General features: G+C 38.1%; 2 non-coding genes across 2 annotated transcripts; one reads left to right on the plus strand and one right to left on the minus strand.

Annotated features, from left to right (window-relative positions):
- Positions 1 to 1,391: 1,391 nt before the first annotated feature.
- Positions 1,392 to 1,463, minus strand: trnaw-cca (transfer RNA tryptophan (anticodon CCA)). Its single transcript has one exon. It is a non-coding gene; the product is annotated as a tRNA-Trp (tRNA).
- Positions 1,464 to 10,880: 9,417 nt separating this feature from the next.
- On the plus strand, positions 10,881 to 10,938 carry LOC148824391 (U7 small nuclear RNA). The gene has a single exon (XR_016093264.1). It is a non-coding gene; the product is annotated as a U7 small nuclear RNA (small nuclear RNA).
- The last annotated feature ends 9,231 nt before the right edge of the window (positions 10,939 to 20,169 follow it).

Genomic DNA, 20,169 nt, shown 5'->3' on the forward strand with positions numbered 1-20,169 from the left:
ACATCGCAAAAGAAACCCGTCCCTTGGGGGACTTGAACCACCAACCTTTCGGTTAACAGTCAAAAGCGCTAACCGATTGCGCCACAGAGACTGACTGCTGTTTTTTTTATCGAATCACAAGTTTCCGGTTAAAAAAAATATCTCTTACCATTCTTTATGCCAGCCGGTAATATTTCTTCTGCACTGATAACCAAGAATTGAATTTCATTTTTCGCAAGCTGCGTGAATTTCATCAAAAACAAGTTTTCCAGAAAGGAAATGAACACATGCATTTAACGAAATCAAGCCCTTTGTGAGTGCCCGAAATGGTACGTTCTGTACTACAAGATAGGAAAAAAGACGCGGCTTGGATTTGAACCTCGGTTACCTTGTTTAAAACAGAGGCGCTTTAACCAACTAAGCTACGGTGACAGGACAGCTATCACCTTTTACAGCCACTTGGACACACCGCTCTGAGACATCTGCGTTCAGTAAGCGCTGAACCTGCGCTCAGAGCAAATTGCCTCTTTTACATAGCAGCCCCGACACTGAGAAACGAAGAGAACTGTCTTTTATCTGGCATTTTTCATGTCCAATGCGTTTGACATCTCCCAAGGGCGACAGAGTTCTTTTGCGACACTATTTCTTCTTTTTTTTCTTTCTGTACGCTTTGATAAAAAAACGAGAAATCCTGCAAGAGAAAAATGTCTTTTTTTCATAGAGAAAACATGCACCAGGAAATGTTGTGTTGAGAAGAAATGATTTAACATGATACGTGACCTAATTTGTCAGAGCAGTTGCTCACCCAGCAAGGTCTGGAGAAGTTGGAGAGTCTGGTGGATGTGATAATTATAAGGTGTTGTGGAAGAAAACAGTCTTTCTTTGAATTCTCAATCAATCGGAATTTCAGTGCGAAACATAAACCCCTTGTCTGATTTAAAGAGATTATATTTTAAAACTCATAAAAAATCAGAACACATGTTGCTCACTTTGAAATTTTAGACGGAGCGGTGCGTTACTAGTAGCGGCGCTGAGCACACTATGGGGGAATTCAGGTTTTGTGAAATGCCAGCGGTTTAATAAATAACGCGTCTGATTTCGGCTCATAAGATTGTAGGTTCGACTTTTTTTTTCAAAATTACATTTGCGGGCTTAAGACACTTTTAAATCAAACAAAAGTGTCCGGAAATTCATTAACTTTCAGGTTTGCTTGAACCTGTATTAGAAAAAGTCGGACCTGATGTGAACTGTGCCTTTTCTCTTGTGTTCAAGGGTATTTCCTGTCTGAGCTCCACACTGCGTGTCGTGTACTGCTCTATTTTGTTTAGATTATCTATGTGGTGTACAGATAGAACTTAACTGCATGGTGTGAATTCCGTGTTCAGGACCAGCAGAACCTGAAAAGTAACAGCTGACCTCGACGTGATTTGAACACGCAGCCTTCTGATCTGGAGTCAGACGCGCTACCGTTGCGCCACGAGGTCACAGCTGTTAGTGTCTTTGAATTCCCCAAAGGAGACAAATCAGCTTCACAAAAAAAATCTCCTGTGAAGAGCGCCACTATTCCGAAGAGTCTCTTCTTCGCAGACCACATTTTATGCTTCTTGTGCAGGTGTTGTTCTCAATTACAGATCCAGGAACACTGATTTTTTTTTCTTTTTTTTTTAAATTAAGTACCCCATGGTGCAACGGTAACACGTCTGACTCTAAATCCCCAAGTTCATTTTCAAAGTATATCGGAGTCAACTGATACTGATCAGGTTCTGCTGCTACTGAACCCGCAGTCTTCACCTTAAAGTTAAATTCCCCAAGCCTTCTGACCTTATATGTCCACCCCTTCTCGTCAAAACTGGTATTTTCACAGAGTACCCTTCAGAAATCGCAGTATAAAATGAAAAACTCCAATAGATCTCGGCCGCTGTTGGTGATTTTCCTTTAAAAACAAATTAATCTCCTGAAATTTTACGGAGTGTGTCACTTTCACTGAGACCGAGGAGTGTTAAGCTGTACATGAGTCTTTGTGGCTCGGTTGTTAACAAAAAGGGTGGTGGTTTGAGCCCTCCCAGGGACGCTATGAGCATTTTAATGAACACATCCGTCTCACTTTATCTCCACGGCCGGTCTTGTACCGCAATCAAATACAGAGCCCACAGGGGGCAGTAGGGTCACAAATATTGCTCACTGTGTATATAATGAAGAAGCAGAGGTTAGTTTCTTATCTGCATGTTGCAGAGCCTTATGCAACTCGTACCAACAGCTGGGGTTTGATCCCTGCACGGGCTATTAGTTGAAAGGCCATTGTAAATGACGTATAACAGATTTATCCAGCTGGCTTTTATGTTTCACACTAAATTGAGATCTTGAAACCAAATTAGTTAGAAATATGGAACACAACCGTTGTTCCCCAAGAAGGAAAGCTGTTTTGTACTGACGTCACTACTTTTTATTTAACCCAGATTGTGAAGACAACTCTGCCCTATCAAAGGAAAATGTTACACAAAAGTTGGAAAGCACACTCTGAACCCATCTGTATATTTGATTCCCGCGATCCGTTCAAAGCTGCTTAGTGCTTCGCAAGCAAATCAGATCAGGGAAGAAACTCAGTTTAGTGAACTACTGTTGAATTTGATCTTTGTACTCTCTTTGCATTCTCAGCAATAATAAAATTACAGTTCGGATTTTTTGGAAAACTTCACAAGCATTATTAGGTTAGGACTGTTAAATTTTATTTTAATATCTTCATTTTAATATAGATATAACCATAAATGTTGTTAAGCATATTGTACTTTTGTCGTACTTTTTAAAACATTTTAGCTGAGGACGCACTGCGACTATTATACCTTGTGATACATGCAAGACATCTGTAAACGAAGATGTAATTACAATAAAATTGGCAATTAACAGAAAACCACAATTTGTATAATATTATTCCTCGATATCGATGATCAGTTGAAGGATTTGAAAAAACTATCAAAGAAACAGCAGCAACAGCAGATAACTTTGATTTTCAACCCATCTTTACACCTCATTAATCCATTTGTCCTCGAAAAAAGAAAAGACAGGCATATTTTGAGTCTCATAATTATCCTCTTCTCGATCCAAAAGAAACGTATAAATTTGATTGCTCCCGTAGTATTTTGGATTTTCTTACGAAGATCTCACAAAGTATTGCCAGGATCTATATTTAACGTTCGGTAGCGATAACACTGCTGATATTGATTGAGTAAAAATCTGTAATGTATTGACAGCTTTATGTGAAGCGAGAAGTCATCGAACGCCGCTTATGAAGTGTTGGGATTCATACCAAGAAATACTTTTTGTTTTCCCACCCAAAATGCTGGTATTGCATTACACATTATATGAACATTACCAGGTTTGGTAGCTTCTGGGTGCGATTTTCCAAAACTGAAACTAATTACAAAATTATTTAAGATGAACCATGGCCAAAAATTGTAAATCATGACTAATATTAATATCAACTGAAATTACTACAGTAAAAAAGATTTAACCGAAATATTCATAAGGCTATGCAAGCCTAAAAAGTAGAACAATTAATTTCATATAACTTTTTTTTATTTTTTTTATAAATGGGCTCACACACCTGAAGACACTAACGTTTCTCTCCGTTAGAGTATGTGAATAACAATTTAACCCAAAATGTTTTTAATTGTGATTTTGTTCAAATGCAATAAATCGTCTATCAGCAGTAAGGAATTATGAAGAAAGTAAGAAATTGTTTTATTTCACAAACTGTAAGATGTGAAGAGAGTTTACAGTTCGTATCCTTCGCTTTGTCTTTTAACTTAAGCGTTCAGGATCCAAGCCCGTGTGCGGACGGTTGTGTTTCTTGAATATCTTCATCATCAAAAGTCGTTGTTTAGTCCTTCAGTTTTTTCTCGAGGTATACCATGGATATTTCATACGATCCATACTTTTCATGCTCTTTTGCATTTTCCTTTACAAACGGAAAAAGTTCAAAGTCTCCTTATGGCTGTGCTCCACATCTACACGAGAGCACTTGTAACAGTACAGGACACGCAGTGAGAAACTTGGTATTTGGTAGTTAACACAACTAAATGCTTTGGAAGTATATTTAAAACAGCAGAACAAGACTTCAGGCACTTCGAGTATGCATGAAATTAATTGTGTAAACCTGGATCTATATGAACAAGATTTCTCTTGTTCATAATATCTTTTTATATTTGTTAATTGAATATATCAACTGAGTATATCAGTTATATTTTTGAATGGGATGGGACTGTACACTGGTGGTTCCCAGGGGAAAATGGGGTTATTGAGCCATTGGACATTCAGAGTGTATATGTTGTGTATGCGAATGTAACCGTGTGTGAAAGTAAAAAAATCCTCTTAGATGATCAAAGAATAAGTTGGGTGGGTGAATGTAACTGTGCTCTAACAATCCTCTTAGATGAAGCGCTACAGATGCAGCCCCTGGAAGTGTATTCAACTTACAGTACCTGTATAGTACTGCTGACACAAATGTAGCCTCTACATCAGACAGAAAAGGCAATGTGTTCGCTTAATCGTGTGAAGGATTTCCTTGTAAATCTGTCTCATTCATCAATGGAAATAGAAGTCTTTAGAACACGATACATGTTCACCTTCAACCCCGCAGCTGCCGGACGTGCTTGTTTTGGGACTATTTGCAATGAGTATCGCATTAGTAGGTATGTGTCCTTAAAAATGTAAGGGACATTCAGTTATAAACAAACGTGACAGAGACAAAGTAATAATCCTATTTTAACGTGTCCTGCATTTTAACTTACTGAACAGATAAATCGAAATGTTCTGATTCAGAGCCCCTGCAGTTCGTGCAAATTAGAACCACAACAATGCTCCCGTGTCCTGAGCACCACACTGAGCATACGTTCAGCTGGGCTCTGACTTTGTTCAGCACGACTTCTTGTTGCAGTTGAGATCAGAGCTGGAGATGATCTCCATATTCTACCACACTAACTAGTCCTAAACGTAGAACACAGTACACACTTTCTTTAAAACAATTTAAAATATTACACAAAGACTGTAAAGCACACTCTGAATCGATCCGAATATTTGATTTCCGCGATCCGTTTAGGCAACAACAGGCAACGTGGCGCTTCTCCAGCAAAGCATTTCTCAGTTTTGTGAACTACTGGTGCTTTTAACAAACTGGCTTATGTAGCTCGTCAGGATGACTGAGTGGTCTAAGGCGCAAGACGCAAGGACTCCTGTCTTTTCATTGCTTGGGTATTCTGGTCTAAATAGAGGCGTGGGTTCAAATCCCACTCCTGGCAGCCGCTCTCTTTTTTCCCGTCTTGTGCTCGCTGACAACGACAGGAAGAGGAAAACCGAGAAACCGGTTTGCGGGCACATGATGGACAGGGAAATGCTTCGTGAACACTTACACGTTATTAGCAGAAAGTCAAATAGGCTGCCTTTAGAACTGTTTCGGGTGCCTGTAATGGAGTAAAGATTTACGGCCGAGGTATGCATTGAAAGGTGAAAGACCGAAATATAAATCCAGAAGAAGATTTATTAAAACATATTGTTTTCCTTGCGGTTTCCCCTGTATTTAATTAAATTTGGCATTGTGAAATCAACCTGTAGCCCTACGGAATAAAGAGTGACAGCGGCAGGAACAGAGAGGATTATATAAAAGGATTATATCAGTCTCACAGTCTTATAAATTTACAATTAGATGAATTATTGTAACAGTTATACCGTTAATTTAAATAATCAGACTACCTATGGAACTGAGAGCAGGCTGGAAATAAAACCAGGAAACACATTTTAACCTCCAGGATCAGGTTCCTGATCCTCCTGGCTTCTATACTCTGATGATTTGTTTAAAACATTTAAAAGCACTTATTACAGGGACTTGTGCTCGTTCTCTACTGCTCACCACGGGTACGCCTTGCAACACATTAATCTGCGAAGTAAACTATTTTTTTTTCCTGTTTAATGAATTTCATTCCTTGGTTTGTCGCTCTCCTTTTACAACTGTTATGATTCGCTTCTCTTCACAGTCTGGTGTGTTTTCTTTTTTTTTTTGGAGATGTTATATCTGTAAGAAAAGCCCCCCGGGCTCCGGACAGGAGTCTCCTCCAGCGGAGACGCGCTCTGCTCTGTCAGAAAGAGCGCTGTGACGTCACAGACACCAGCCTGAGCGCCTGGATCAGAGAGCGAGGGCACGCACGGAGGAGAGTTATTGATCACTTATCTATCGAAAACCAATTAATTCAACTGAAGAACCGTAGAATAAACGATTAACTTCACCGATTGGTGAGTACTGATTCTTTTTCCGTTTTTGACCCTGTTTTAAATATCTAGAAAACAGTCAATAAAGACTGTATCCATCAATTACCATAGTGCGTTTAGTGTAGAAACAATTTTTTTAGGTAACTGTATCCTAGAGCTAAAAAAATATATTCCAAGTTGATAAATGTATGTAACAGTTTACATGTATTTTTTCCCGTGTTTATAAATCATAAGTATGGTAACCACGGCGACAGGCGCCACGTCACTGTGCGCATCTATGTGTCTTGCGTTCGTCACACAGAGTATCAACAAATACTAATACTAGTGTATTCATATTAATATTAATGAGAGTACAACTGGTAGTTTTAATGCTAGTGTTCATGTGAGTATTAATGATGATAGCGCTATTGATAGTTTTAGTTCTAATGTTCATATTCATGTTAATATCAATTATAATTATACTGTTAATGTTATTAACAGTAGTAGTAGTGTTAGTTTTAATAATAGCATTACTGTTATTATAAGTAGTTTGTGTCAGTGTTAGTGATAATGATAGTGTATGTCTTAGTGATAGGGTTACTGTTGTAATATGAGTGGTATTTGTGTTAATGTTAGTTATCGTGTATTTGTAGATACTGGACGGTATAGCTCTCGGTATAGCCCTCGGTATAGGTATAGGGATAGCCCTCCTGCACATCAAACAGTCCGAGTGACTGTTAGTGTCAGTTAGTGTTGTCTGACCATTGACAAAGTACAACTATTTTTTAGGGCGCAAGTTAAGTAAGCGAAAGTGTTCAAAAATCCTTTTGCCCAGTTCTGAGGGCCTGTCCCCATCCTATTCCATAATGTAATTATATATAATATAATACCTTACAACAGTGACCATTTCCTTACTAACTGCATGCGTTAAAGTTGTACATCAGCACATAGCAGGGGGCTCATTGCCACAATGTATTATCAATGTTAAATTACAACCGTAATATTGACAACATTAATAAACGCATATATTATTTAAATTGAAAACATATCTAACACAGCATCTTTTCCAGTTATATACCTAAATGCATTGCTGATATTCGAATTAGCTTCTAATATTATTTCTAATATAATGTTATTTCCAAATAAACCAACTTTGGAGAGTAGGTGGCAGTGATGTCAGAGAGAGTGTGTTCACCGTGTTGTTAAGGTATTGCTTACTGATTTTTAAAATTTATTTACATTACAAGTTTAAATATCCACAAAATTTAGCTAATAGATACCTATGTGTTAGCCACTTAATTTGCAAGGTGTAAAACTGCAAAATTGTTTTTTTAAAATATAAGGATTACAGTAGTACATTAAATCCTAAATATTTAAGTAAATAAATGTGAGTGAAAACTCTCTTGAGAAATGTCTAAGCTCAGTGATAATTTGGTTTTCAGACAAGACAAATGAACTGATGATGGAATTCAACTTCGCTGGCACAAACCGGAAAGATCAACAACAAAAGACGTGCCTGGGAGACACAAATCTTTTTAGAGCAATTAAAGGTACTCTTATTCTATGTTGTACTTTCAAACTTTGGGTACTCTTTAATTAGGACAGGCTTTATTGCTCAATTACTATGATGCAAGCTAAACTTAATACATTGATTAAGCTTTGAGCTTAGTAAACCTTAATGGTTCTTTTTTTAAATTATATTCAAGAAGAGATTAATCATCATTTATCTGAGTACTAATATTGTAACATTTTTCCTAGCTGTGGTGCTGAAACCCCACCCAACAGCAACAGAAAAAGAAATAAAGGAGCACACAATGCGTTATTTGAAGAATGCGTATGCAAGGCAGTGGGCCTGGAAGTCTGGACACTGAAAACGATAAGTTGCTGGTCCTAACTGTTAGGACAATTGGACAGGGCTTTGCAAATGGTGAACAGTAAAAATGGTCTTAACTTCACATTGTAATAATATTTTCTTGGAGATATAGAAGTTGTAAATTTTGAAACTTATATTTGAATTTAAATGTGTTTTTGAGTTAAATATTAGCATGTTCATGTAATTAGTTTGTGTTTGTCTTTACTTTGTGTTTTTTTATGATGATTAGCCATATGTTGAACACAATATTGTATATAATGTATAATTTGAACTACATATTTCTCAGGTGTGAATAATTGTAAATTTTCAGAATAAATTTCTAAACCAAATCATTGGCTTGATTTACTAGTTTCTACACCTGTAAAACCTATCTTTGATGCACAATAGACCTTTAACCATATATGTATAATAGTCCTCTAAATTTATCCGTATAATAGAACTCCAACCATATATGTATAATAGTCCTCTTAAGTTATCCGTATAATAGAACTCCAACCATATATGTATATTGAACATATAATCATAGACGTATAATTGACGTATAACGATAGACATATATTAGAATTTCATTCTAGATCGATTACGGACCACATTTATACGTCTAAGGTATGCATTTAATAGACGTATATTATCTTATTATAGACATGTATTATATTATCTTTTGCCCACTGGGTGGTTTTCTGTCTTGACAGTGAAACAGTGTTTTGTGTTATTTGCTAAATAGAGAGAGGATTCTGTGTTAATTGGCTCCTCCTGGGAGAGGTCAAGATGAGAAGTTCACGAGGCTGGTGGTAAATATCCTGTCCAGGAATATCGTGGCTGTAGGTGGTCAGATCTATAGATGTAGTAAACACATTAGTGGAGACGGTGTGTCTGCTCTCTGTGTGAGAGCTGGACAGGAAGAATAATCTGTGGTCTGGGAAGAAGAGACCCTCTTCAGAAGAGCGGCACTCCTCACAGGAGAGAATGAAAAAAAATCTTTTTCATGGACGCTGATTTTTGTCTTTGGGGAAATTAAAAGCACTTGTAGCGAGTGACATTGTGGTGCAACAGTAGCGTGTCTGACTCCAGATCAGGAGGTTGTGTAAATCATGTCGTGGTCATCTAATATGTTTTTAGGTTCTGCTGTTGTCGAACCCGAAAATCTTCTCATGCAGTTGACTTTTATCTGTACACCACGTAGATAATCTAAACGAAATAACACAGCAGTACAGGACACGCAGGGAGGAGATCACGCAGCGAATAATCTTGAACACGATATTATATAGGTTTCACGAGCAAAAGACTCGCTTTGCTACAAATATAAACAACACCATAACTTCTTGACTTCCAATCTCTTTCCTGGTTCAGGCCATGTAAAATGACATAATCAGTGGAGTCATGCCAAGGTTGTGAGTTTAAGCTTCACCTGGAGCAGCTCGGTTTTCTGTCTTGACAGGTGAAGTTGTTTCTGCTACCTACCCTCCCTCTGAACAATGTGCGGAGGTGTTTGAGGTACAAACAGTGATAGTTCAGGCCCTTGGGACAATCCCTATTCAACTGTGCATGTTTTTTTTGTTCTCAGAGTTTGCAGAGATGGAAGACATTCGCACCTGGCTTAGCCAGTATTCCATAGTCCTTCGTGGAACTCAGCTCAGAGATGCTGATGGAATAAGAACAGGAGCAAGGAAGATTCGCTTGCTACCAGACAGTGTAAATAGAGGCTTAAGACATCTGCCCTCTACGATCCGAATAGGTGCCTGCAATGGGTATGTTTTTGTGTGGGGCAATTGAAGGTATGTCGGTGCTGTGGGACACCTGGCATCATCTTGCACAAGTAAATTTTGCAACACCTGCAGCAATCAGGGACATTTTCCCTCTGGTTCTTTATTGTCTCTCATGTGATTACCATTATGAACCTTTCTTGTACCACAGGTGCCTCACTCCCAACTCTTTGTGACAGCAGTCGGATGTGAACAGGAATCTGTTCTGGGGCCAGTTGGGGGACTGGTTACAGGCCCTTTCACCTCACCCTGACCACTGCTTGATTTGGGCTGTGGTGAAGAGTGGAAAGGACACCCTGTGGGGCGTGAGGAACATGGGGGTGTTTATAGACATCGAGGTTCCAGTGAAGGGAGCAGGTAGCCTGGCCCTGTTCATTATTAGAGACAGCTATAACCTAATGAGATGGTTTCATGTATATTGTTTTGGGTATATTTATTAAAGTTTCCTATTTTGTGAATATTTGTATTTGTTTGTGAAATTAAAATAAAGTTCTTAAAAAAAATAAAATAAATGGAAGGTTTTCTGAAGTCAGAAAGCCAATTTATTTGGTGGAAAAACAGATTGGTGAAGCTCCTCCTCTTCCTTACCTTACAAGGAGAATTACAAGGTCATCTCCAGAGCTACAATCTAACAGTTGCAGTCACAATCCAGTGTATTTGTTTACATTTTTTGTTTCTGGAGTAGCTGTTATATTAATTATGCTAATATGTAACCTAACTCCAGCATGAATAACTAGAAGAGGAGATCAGCTCCATTCCAGACCATGGGAGACTTGTGATTGGCTGGGCCAGATCTCTCATTTGCATATTGGATTTGGAAATATAACACTAAACCCTCTTCTTGCATGGATTTAATTTACACCCAAGAGTCACCTTCTATGTATTGCCACTTCAGTTTTTTATGAGTAGTTGGGATTACCAGTTGACAGGTTTTATTTGTTGAATTTTAAATCATCTTGTATTATCACCCTGACTGGCCTGTACTCAAAGTTTGGTAAGGTACATGTGTTTTCATTTCCTTTACCATGTGGAATTTTTGCTCTTTTAGTATTTGTCTAGAAGGCTTTCTGAAGTCAGGAAGCCCATTTTTGGTGAAACAAGATATTGCACTTGGATATCATGATAAAGCTGTGTGCTTCCATACAATCTAGCAGTTATGATTCCTGGTATTTGACTGTGATTCCCTGGGTTCAACCTTAGGTGTGGGAACGTGTCTTTTCCGCCTTTTTGTTTTCAATTGATCAGCACAGTATAGAAAATAGACCCATAAAGCAACGTCAGCAATGAAAAATGTGAGAAAAGTGATCACTTGTTTTAGCTTGCTTTCAAAAAGAAACCCTTTGATGTGTTAAGAGAATGTGATAACCACTACACTGCGCAAGGTGGGAATGAGTGACTTGCAGAGAGTGTTGAACTTTGAGAAAAGAACTTTTCTAAGGAATATATTTCCACTTTCTGAAGAGGAGATTTTCTCCATTTCTGTAGTCTGACTTCCTCTATGCTAGAGAGCTGTAGAATGTGGAGTCACCTATCCAGTTCTGGGAACAGTGTAGGTAACAGGTTTGTTACTGCCTGATGAGCACAGTAAATTAATACAGCAGAATAAAGAGTATTTGAAGAGAATTAACAATCTTTTACGTCTCGCCACGTTCAATGCTGCTGTCATTTCTGTAATATTGTGATTATCATGTTCATCACACATGCGCAAGATCCCCTGTTTGAAATTGGGCAGAAACAGGTGTCTTTTTATCATCTCACATTTTGCAATTCTGCCAGTGTTTTATGGATCTTGTTTTGTCTTATTGCAAGAACTCGCATTTCCTGTGTCATTCATGATCACGTCAAACAGCCAGCAGATCATGTCACCTTTCAGATAGTCATTCTTCTGCTTCCTAAATTTCCTAGAGACAGGTCATTTCAGCAGAACTGACAAACTTTGCAAAGCAACCTGATAAGACCAGGTCCTAGAAGTCACCACTCAGCCAGTCACTGCTGCCAAAATGCAAGCCCTTCCTCCAGCCTGAAGAAGTTGATCCTACATTACTCATGAGGAAGATGTATCTACCAGACCTCAGAGAGCTGAGCCGGATCACTTCCCTTCTGAATGACGTTGCAGTAACACTCTACCACTCCTCTTCGTGCATTCATGCTGGAACTTTAGGAGGCTACTGCAGACAGCAGAGGTTGGATCACTAATTCCTAATCGCTAATCACTAATAAAACTAATTCCCATGTAGCCAAGGAGTTGCTGAAAAACAACTTCACTTTGATGTTTTGTGTTGTTATAACTAATTCATCTCCTTTAAAAAAAATAGATTTCTGTAGAAGAAAGGTGTCTCACACTACAGTTTAAATTGTAAACAGGTCATAGAAAAAGCTCCTTAGCTCCCTGTCAAGAATCAAACCCCACTCTCCTGTATGACAGGCAGGGATTCTCGCCATGGTTAAATTACAACCGTAATAATATTGACAACATGAATAAATGCATATATAATTGCAATTGAAAACATATCTAACACAGCATCTTTTCCGGTTATATACCACAATGCATTGCTGATATTTGTTGTTTGCCATTTAGGTTAAATACTGTCATGTTTTTCTCAGCAATCCTCTTTTGACATGTAAGTATAAATAATGATAATACTATTTGAATACATACAGGTCTTGATATTATTTTGATTAAAAATAGTACGTTAATAAGCAATAAATGACATATAAAATAGTGTGAAGGTGAAGATCACACAAAATCAACTAAAAATGTGGGAATTTTACATTTTTAAGATTATAAATTGCATGTAGCACATTAGCAACACTACAGTAATGCTAATATAACAATAGTGTAAAAATATCCTGACCTAATTCCTTACAAATGCTGATACAAAATGTGAATGATTTCAGAGTTTCGGGTATTGGGTCTCCTGATAGAGATCAGAGATGAACTGAGGCATGTGGGAAAGTGTACAGAACAGGTAGACTCCCAATTCCACATCAAGAGGCTGTGCACAATGGAAGAGTCCTGTACACACAAGTGAGTCCTTGACAACATGGACAATCAAAACCTACTGGTATGATATTATATTCTCTCTGTGGTGTAAAAAATATTCACTACTAGTATTCTAGGTTACAGATAGGTCATTATATGACAGCCTACATCTGATTAATAGGATCCATCTCTGGCATACTTTCTTATTTTGGGTTTATAATGTATAATCTTGCTTATCTTTTAATGCCAAAATAAAGTGTTTTACAAAAAGCTTCATGTTCTAAAAAGTTACTACAACTTTTGAACTTTGAAATATGGTCACTTTGTATTCTAGGACTGAGCAAATACTGCAGAAAAGTGCAGTTAATATGTGAAAATGTGTAATTAGTATGTCTGATTAGTTGATTAGTGAAGATCTAGTAGTAAAAATAGCTTCTAATATTATTTCTAATATAATATTATTACCAGATAAACCAACTTTGGAGAGTAGGCAGCAGTGATGTCAGAGAGAGTGTGTTCACAGTGTTGTCAAGGTATTGCTTATCGATTTTTTAAATGTTTTTACATTACATTTTTACTTTGATCAAGTTAAAATATCCACAAAATTTAGCTAATAGATACCTTGTTAACCACTGAATTTAGTACATTTGATCCTAAATATTTGAGTGAATAAACATTGAGTGAAAACTCGCTTGAGAAATGTCTAAGCTCAGTGATAATTTGGTTTTCAGACTTAAGACAAATTAACTGATGATGGAATTCAACTTCGCTGGCACAAACCCTAAAGATCAACAACAAAAGAGCGGCCTGGGAGACACAAACCTTCATAGAGCAATTAAAGGTACTCTTATTCTATGTTGTACTTTCAAACTTTGGAAACTGTTTAATTAGGACAGACTTTATTGCTCAATTAGTATGATGCAAGCTAAATTTACATTAAATAAGCTTTGTGCTAAGTAAACCTTAATGGCTCTTTTTTGAGATTATATTCAAGAAGAAATTAATCATCCGTTATTTGAGTACTAATATTATAGAATTTTCTCCTAGCTGTGGTGCTGAAGTCCCACCCAACAGGAAGTCTGGTTCTAACTGTTAGGACAATTAGACGGTGTTGCAAATGGTGGACAGCAAGAATCGACTTAACTTCACATTGTAATAATATTTTCTTGGAAATATAGAAGTTGTAAATTTTAAAACTTATATTTGAATTGAAATGTGGTTTTGAGTTAAATATTAGCATGTTCTTGTAATTAGTTTGTGTTTGTAAATATATTGCCATGTTACTAGAATTTGTAGCTGAAGTTTACTAGTTGTTTTTTTATGATTTTTGATGATTAGCCACATGTTGACTACAATATTGTATATAATGTATAATTTGAACTCGATATTTTTCAGGAGTGAATGATTGTATATTTTCAGAATAAATTTCTAAACCAAATCATTGGCTTGATTTACTAGTTTCTATGCCTATAAAACATAGCTTTGATGTATAATAGACCTTTAACCATATATGTATTATAGTCCTCTAAAGTAATCCGTATAATAGAACTCCAACCATATATGTATAATAGTCCTCTAAATGTATCCGTATAATAGAACTCCAACATTTATGAAAAATGGACATATAATCATAGATGTATAATTGACATATAACAATATAAGTATATTAGAATTTCATTCTAGACTAATTATGGACCACATTTATACATCTAAGGTATGTGTTTAAGAGACATATATTCTACATCTTTTGCCCACTGGGATTGACCTTATCGATACTTGGAGAGAATACAAATGTTTTGCGTGTATCGAATTAAAGCACGTAACAACTGAGAGAATCTGAGTCGACATCACTGGGCAATTTCCGATAATGACCAACATCATCAACTTCAAGGAAAATAAGATTCACACATGTAGTTTTATCTTGGAATGGAGGGCGGGAGAATTCATGTATAATCCCGTTACATCTTGAGCTAAACTATTTTAAAAATATGACGCAGATTTGTTCAAGACACTTTAATCGCCTTAACGAGAGTTTTCATGAAGACGTACGTCGGCTAGCTCTCCCCTGTTAATTGACGGGACTTTTGAAGAAACTGTTCTCATACAACCAACATACAAATTACACATCTTAATAAACATGAACGGAAATCCGTGTTGTGAATAACATAAAACTGTCACTGCACATGATTGAGTCCTTGAGTCTGGCACCTAAGACCACTTAGCCATCCTGACAAGCAGTGGAGGCTGGTGTTTTGAATGCGCCCATTTCTTTGTCGAAGAATTATTAACTACTACTGATAGTTCTTTTCTTCTTATTACAGAGATTTCTACATTGCAAGACAATTGACGATATAGATAAAGTAAAGTCTTGGTAAATGAAACAGGCACAGACAGGGTTCAAACCTGTGATCTTCAGTTTACAAGACCGACACCTTACCGATTTATAATGACATTCACAATAGATTTAAGGAAAGCACAACAACCTAAAAGGGGACGTGAACCCTGGACCTTCAGATTAAAAGTCTGATAATCTTTTTTTCAACTTGGCCACCACGCCTCCTGTTCTATCTTCTTTCCTATCAAGGCTAACATGTTTTTAAATTTAAAAAAATAAATCTTTGTGCACAAATTGTAATGGTAGGAGGAATAAAACAAATATGATTATGATATAATTGTTCAAGTTAATTCTATTGAAACTGATTAAATCACATGGAAGCAACAACAACAAAACCGTGATTCTTAACAAGGAGATACCGGGCAGTAGTGGGATTCCAACTCATGCACCCGAAGAGACGAGCTTTAATCCAGCTCCTTAGAGCGCTCGGCTGGGTTACCCTTGATAACATCTTAACGGCGCTTGTAGTCTGATTTTGTGGTGTTATGATGCATGGAAGCAACTACACCTCCTTTTTCTGAGATGCGTCCTCTCACTTGGTGAAATATTCAATTCTTTGGCCCTCTGAATATAGTTCTTCTATTCAGCAGGTTTCAGACTCTGCTTGTAGCGCCCATGTAGAGATTTTATTTTTACAGGAAGACGCATTCCAAAACGTATCTCTGTAGTTTTAGAAAAGCTTTGAACGGTGGATTTATACAACACACAAACAGTATTCTAATTGCTGACTGCAGATCTGTGCAGCAATCGTACTCGATTTGACTGAGATTATGAAATACTTTAGCAAACATATTCAGGTTTCCTTGAACCTTTAATAGAAAAACTACATCGTTTCCAAACTCCAATGTCACTGTAAACTCGGACGTGATGTTCCGCAGATGTGCAGTGTGCCTTTCCTCTTGTTGTATTAAAGAGTACTCACTGTGTGAGCTCCTCACTGCGTGTCCTGTACTCTACTGTGATTTCATTTAGATTATCTACGTGGAGTGCGGTGACAAGATCGTCTTGAACATTTTCGGTTTGTGAAAGGAAACACTAAAGAAAATACAAGTGATGAACATTTAAAATAACCACAGTACAGCTAGAGGAGTGAAAGATAAAAGACAATTTCTAAGGGCATTCACAATAGATTTAAGAAAAGCACAGCCACCCAAACAGGGACTTGAACCCTGGACCCTCCAATTAAAAGTCCGAAGCTCTACCAACTGAGCTGTCTGGGGTCTAGAAATGGTAGACACTCTCAGGATCCTCGCAAGTCACATGTCTCTTCTTGTGCCGAAGCACAGTCATACCTGACCCATCTGGAATGACCACAGACAGACTTTATCCAAAAGCGACGGCACCACCCCCAGTAGAATGAGAGAAAAAATACAGAATGACATGGAGAGTCAAGGGTCTCCCACAATCCATCTTTCCTCACATTACTGATTTTTTCACTAACATTTTGACCTTTTCACAATCAGATTTTTTCACATTTAATAAGATCTTTTAATCAACAACATTTAAGAAAGAAAACAAATGGAACATTTTTTGGAACAATAATAAAAGCTTTCAATGCCTTGGTTGTATATGTGTGCACACCCTTTCTAAAGGGGCTTGTAACTGTTGAAATTTAACCAGTCACATTCCAAATCGTGAACAAAGGTTATTTGCCTTCCCCAGACATCAGTTGTATTGATTCTGATATGTCCTATTTAACATCAGATGATTTCATATAATGAACCAGATCTCAGAGAACAAACGTTCAAACTGCACAGCGGAACCTGAAGAGAAATCCGTCTGCTGATTGACACGGAATAATGTTGTTACAAATTATCCTCCGAGCTGTTTTAAGTGTCCGGCCATCTCTATCCTTCCATCTTTGCAGTGAGCACAATTATTTCAGTTTCTTCTCTTGTATTTCCCCTGTGTTTGTGCAGTGTCAGCCTGTGTAGAAAGAAAACTCGCACAGTTCCAGTGGTGCGATTGGTCTCAACAGCAGTACGCAGTGAAGTCATGTTGAGGTTTTGAGTTACCTGGAGCAGTCTCGCCTGTGTTTTCAGCTACAGAAGCTCGCTGTTTAATTTATGTTGGTTCTTCTGTTACGTTTTCGGCTCGATGGAGCTGTATTAATTCAGGCACACCTGCTTCCACAACAAGTTATTTATGCTCACATACCAACATACTGCAGGCACCTCTGATACTGTCACTGCTTGTGGACCACATGTTCTTGCTGTCAGCCTACTAAACCACGTTCATCCACATCTAGAAAGATTACTACTCTAGTACAAGAGCGAAAAATGAAACGAAAGCACAACCACAAAAAAAGCATATTTGTCAAACCCTGAAGTCAACGAAGATGGGATATGAACCCAAGCGTGCAGAGCACAATGGATTAACAGTCCATCACCTGTGCTGCACTGGACACCCTGTAGATCATCAAAAGCATATTGAGCTCCATGGTAATGAAATTGCCAGATAAAAGCCATTTCACATCCTTTCTCAACTTGCTCAGCGAGCAGGCTCACTGCACACCGAACAAGATGTGACAGAGCAGTGTGTCCAAGTGGCTGAAAGGTTAAAATGCTAGGAGATCCTGCGTTCAAATCCCAGCAGTGCCTTTATTCCTGTCTTCTCGCACTGTTTATCGTTATAGACAACATGCTTCTGCATTAAGTTTAATGGAGGTGTTCATTTTGTTTTTGAAACAACTTGTTTTTCAAGAAATCCACACATTGCAAAAGATAAAATGCTCATCTTTCTTATCAGTGCAGAAGAATTACTGCCAACTGGCAAGAAAATGACAAAGATTTTCTTTTAGCTTTAGCCAAAAATCTGTGAATGATATGTGTCAGTTTCTATGACACACTCAGTCAGGGTATCCTTCAGTTAAACAAAACGTTGGTAGATCAAACGCACCCAGAGACACACTTCGAATTAATCCACCTTCTCTAAATGTGATGAGTTTCTTTGCACATCCTCAGCCAACCTGATGTTTGCAGAGATTTTAAACTTTTGACACGAGTCAAACTAGAAGTAAATAGTTTAGTACCTCAACTATTTAGTCAATATCACCGGGAATGTGAATATAAACGTAAACGTAAATGCTATTCAATAGAGTACATCACAATTACGTTGTACTTCTTAGAATATTTTAGCTGGGGATCTTCAAATAATGAGTGAAGAAAACAGCACTGCTAAACATCAATATCTCTGCTGTCTCCTGAGAAACACAAGTATAGAGACAAAATAGAATAAATAATACTACAAATCTATTCAGTTAACACCCAGATGTGACAGAATACATTTAAGACTTACACCCCCTTTAAATATGTATTTCATTAATATCAGTTCTCTTCCCTCCCCAGGATACCTGCAAATTCACTATTGTCGAAGAAAAGTGAATTAGGAGATTAAGGTTAGGAGATTGTCAAACAGAGATCTTTAATTCAATCAGCTGAAGGGGAGCACATCACAGAGAAAGGTTTTCCCCTAGCACTCAAAACATGCTTCCTGGACTGAAGTTACACTTTCCTTTATTTACATTAAAAGTAGGCAAGACTTAAGCATATCAAAGGAACATACAGGGAAAAGGGGCAGTGTCAGAAGTCAAACAAACACGACAGGGAGATGCCATTTGGCATCCTGCAATCTGTTTCATTTCTCTCTGGTTGAATGGGTGTGAGGAATCACAGGCTTTAGTTTGCACCTAAGACAGTGGTCTTAGGTGCGAACAGAAAACCTTTCCCACGCATAGTCTTGACCTTTTGGCTTGCTCTTCCATACTGTCACACATTAAAATCTGTGTGTAAGTCTTACATGTGTGCTGTCACGTCTGGGTGTTAAATTAATAGATGTGTTGTGTTATTTAATATGATTTGACTTGTAGAGGCAATGCTTGTTAATAAGACAGAATTAAGTGTTGCTGTGCTTTCCTAAATGAGGCCCCATCTCTCTCTTCATCTTTGTGGTGCAGCCACAGAGAAGCTATTCATGCAGGCTGATTTAAGGTGTGTTCTTTTGATAAGTAGCAGCTCCCAAATGGGGATGCACTTAGCTAAGATTGGCTATCATGATCAATGGTCTATCCCTGGGACCTATTTGTCTGGGGAGTGCCAGCTGGACATCTGAACTGCATTCCTAAGTGTCAGGAGTAAGTGACTCATCTCTCACCTTGATCAACCAATCAGGGACTGGGAGGGCGTGGTAACACCACGTTGGTCTCCCATTCCCACCAAAAAGTTAGCACAAGCTCAGGTTGGAGCTCTCCTTGGCCATTTTCCGCACACCCTCAGAGAGGATCACGTGGCAATTGGTGTTGTCTGCACTGGGACTTTGTTCTAAGCACAAAGCTGAGGATCCCATGCGTACTAGAATTCTGCAACCACCAACGTGAACGCTCCGCTTAATCAACGGCAGCCTACAGTTGGACCCTCATCGACTACCTGAATAGTTTATTCAGAAGCACCACTGGACCGGGAACTAACCAGTTTCTTCCCATGCAAAAGAGTGACTTGCGAAGACCCGCGGTCACACTCTGTGCATAGAGACTTTCTACTAATCAGCCAAACTGCTGGTAGATTCCCTGGGAGCAACAACTGCCCTGTGCACTGCAGTTAGATTCCCCCGCCAGTCCTACTCCCAGCTGCACCTCGATTGGTTGGCCGGTAGCCAGAGGACGCCTAGACGGACACCTATTGGACAACCGCTGGAACAGAGGTTGCAACAGAACCTGTCAGCTGGTTGGGTGTTTGTACCGGGAAAACCGAATCCATACAGTGGATAAGTAACCCCATGTTCTACATTGCATCTCGAGAATTTCATTGTTACCTCAACACATGTTTTTATCAATTTAATTCATGAGTCATGTATTTACTTTCGAGTTTAGAGTAACAGTGGGTAATAACACTGATTAGGGATTTGGTATAGCCGAACGGCATATTGAAGTATACTCTCTGTT

The sequence above is a fragment of the Atractosteus spatula genome, chromosome 10 (assembly GCF_055471065.1).
Source record: "Atractosteus spatula isolate fAtrSpa1 chromosome 10, fAtrSpa1.hap1, whole genome shotgun sequence".
Lineage (NCBI taxonomy): Eukaryota > Metazoa > Chordata > Actinopteri > Semionotiformes > Lepisosteidae > Atractosteus > Atractosteus spatula.